At 40.6% G+C, this 2,988-nt stretch overlaps 1 pseudogene across 1 annotated transcript; it reads left to right on the forward strand.

Moving 5' to 3' along the window:
• The first annotated feature begins 321 nt into the window (after positions 1-321).
• LOC308553389 (17S U2 SnRNP complex component HTATSF1 pseudogene) lies at positions 322-2,513 on the forward strand (annotated as a pseudogene). The gene has a single exon. The product of its transcript is annotated as a 17S U2 SnRNP complex component HTATSF1 pseudogene (transcript).
• Positions 2,514-2,988: the final 475 nt, after the last annotated feature.

Below are 2,988 nucleotides of genomic sequence, written 5' to 3' on the forward strand. Positions count from 1 at the left end.
AGGAACCAAAATGTCACCGGTTGGATTCCTGTCAGGGCACATGCCTGGGTTGTGGGGTCGATCCCCCGTAGAGAGTGTGCAGGAGGCAGCCGATCGATGTTTCTCTCCCATCGATGTTTCTCTCTCTCTATGCCTCTCACTTCATCTCTCTCTAAAAAAAATCAATAAAAACATATTTAAAAAAATAAATAAATAACAGCCAAGCACCTGCTGACAACAGCAACTGTGTCCGACGTTGCCTTAGGAGCAGCAGTGGTCTCAGACTGCCTCATCTAGGCCTCTCAGCCCACCTGGACTGTGCCTCTGAGCTAAATTGGTAACATGAGGGGCAATAATTTGTTGGGGAAAGATGAATTTGATGAGCAGTTGCAGAGACACCAAGGATGGAGACATCCAGAAAGATATGGGTAGAGAAACCAATTCTTTCTGGCAGCAGCCAGATGACTCTTCACACAAGTGGGACAAGGACAAGAAGGCTTGGTTCCCCAAGGTCCCTGAAGATTTCGTTGCTACATATCAGGCCAATTATGGCTTTTCTAATGGCGGTTTCTTCTAGCTTTACTGCAAATTGTACAAGATGTTAGTGCTAGGCCTGCAGAGGAACCTTCACAAAGAACAACCCCTGAACTCACCAATTCCAAAAAGAGGGGAGAAAAGAGAAAGGCTAGATCAAGGTGGTTTCATGTTGAAGAAGACAGAAATACAAATGTATGTGTGTCTGCTTTGCCTCCAAACATCACACTGGATGAATTTATACAGCTCATGTCCAAGTTTGGCATTATTATGACAGCTCCTCTAACAGTAGAATTTAAGGTCAAGCTTTACAAAGATAATGAAGGAAATCTTAATGGAGATGGGCTTTGTTGTTATTTGAAGATGAAATCTGTGGATTTTGCATTAAAACTTCTAGATGAAGATGAAATTAGAGGCTACATATTACATGCTGAGGTAGCAAAGTTTCAACTGAAGGAGGAATATGGTGCCTCTAAGAAGAAGTGCAAGGACTACAAGAAAAAACTGTCTCTGCAACAAAAGCAGTTGGACTGGAAACCTGAAAGAGGGGTTGGGCCATCCTGAATGCACCACGAGCAAGTTGTCATAATAAAAAATATGTTTCAACCTGTGGATTTTGAAGATAACCTGTTGGTGCTGAATGAAATCATAAACGATCTTCAAGAAAAGTGTTCAAAGTTTGGACAAATTAGGAAGCTCTTTTTGTTTGATAAACACCCAGATGGTGTGGCCTCTGTGTCCTTCAGGGATTCAGATGAAGCTGATTATTGTATTCAAGCCCTCGATGGATGGTGGCTTGGTGGCTGTCAAGTCACTGCCCAAGTGTGGGATGAAACTACAGATTATCAGGTGGAGGAGACAACAAGAGAAAGGGAGGAAAGGCTGAAAGGATGGGAGACTTTCCTCAATGCTCCTGAGGCCAATAAAAGTCTTCAGCTTTCAAATTCCATCTATGCTTCAGAAAGGGCAGGGCTTTCTCGAGTAAGGCATTTTTCAGAGCACCTTAGTGCATCTAAAATAAGTTCTCAAGAAGCTGTAACTCAAATGGAATTTGAAGAACCTATAGATGAAAAGAAATTTGAAAAAACAGAAGATAAGGGGCAGGGGTTAATTTGAAGACGATGCTAAAGAAAGTGCCCTCAAAAAAGAAGCTGAAGAATGCCGCCCCAGAAAGAACCTGAAGAAGGTGCCTTGAAAGAAAGTCTGAGGAAGCCTGTCCCAACAGAGAGTGTGAAGACTACTTTGAAAGAGAATCTGGAGAAGGCAGTTCCAAAAAAGGGTTTGACGAGGGTAGTCCTAAAACAGGGTCTAGAGTGAATGGATCTGGAAGAGAATCCAAAAAGAAGAGACTCAAAAATGATCTTGAAGAGACTAACCTTGAGAAGGGATCTGAAGAAGATGGCCCAACCAGGAGTCTGAAGACGAGAACAGCCCCTAAACGAGTCTGAAGAAGATGAGTTGGAAAGAGAATCTGAAGAAGACCGCTCTGAAAAGCTGTGCGAAGATGGCTCTGAAAAAGAGTTTGAAGAAAATGGCCTCAAAAAAGAGTTTAATGAGAATGGCTCTGACAAGGGGTTCAATGAAAATGTTCTCGAAAATGAGTTAGAAGAACATAACTGAAAAAATCAGAATTTGAAGACGACAGCTCTGAAAAAGTGTTCAATGAGGAAGGCTCTGAGAGTGAGTTTGACAAAGAATCAGGTGAGAAGGAAGGAGATGCATATGAAAAAGTTTTTGATGGAGAGTCTGATGACAAGGATGGAGATGAAAGGGTGTTTGAATAGTCAGGCAAAACGGACGATGAAGTAGATGCAAAGGATGAAGCAGGTAAAGATGAGAACATGTTCCAAGATGACAATTTCAATGAGAAGTTGTTTGATGATTCTGATGAGAAAGGGACTGTAGGTGGTTTGGGGAATGTTCGGGAATAAGGGGCCCTGTCCACAGGCAGCAGATTTATCCTCCATAGTGGTAATGATGATGATGATAATGATATTTAATCCCTTAAACTTGCTTTTGAGGGAAATTCCTCCATCTGCATTTCACCTACACCCCAGGGTAATTACTACTAGTGTTAATGAACCTTGCATAGTGATAGGATGCCATCAGATCAATGCACTGACTTTTTCATTGTTACCTGTACGTAATGATTTAAAATATATGTTTATTGGCTATTCAGTTCAAACCTCATAGTATAATGCAAGTAAACTGGATACTTGTAATTGTCAGATTTGTTAAATGCATGCAGAATATTTTTTACAGTATTCTGATTGAAGTTTGTGATCTTCAAAAATAAAAATAAGTTGTTAATATGCAGAAGCTGAAGACTGGGCTTGAGTTAAAGTTCATTTTAAATCCTTGCTATTGCTTTATTTATACTAAGTTTAATTTTTTAAGAATTTGAAAAGTCCCAAAGGAGTCTCCTTGCTTCTAGCTTATATTACCATTTAGGTCCCTATTTCTTCTCTCTAAACC

The sequence above is a fragment of the Miniopterus schreibersii genome (genome assembly GCF_964146895.1).
Source record: "Miniopterus schreibersii genome assembly, chromosome: 2".
Lineage (NCBI taxonomy): Eukaryota > Metazoa > Chordata > Mammalia > Chiroptera > Miniopteridae > Miniopterus > Miniopterus schreibersii.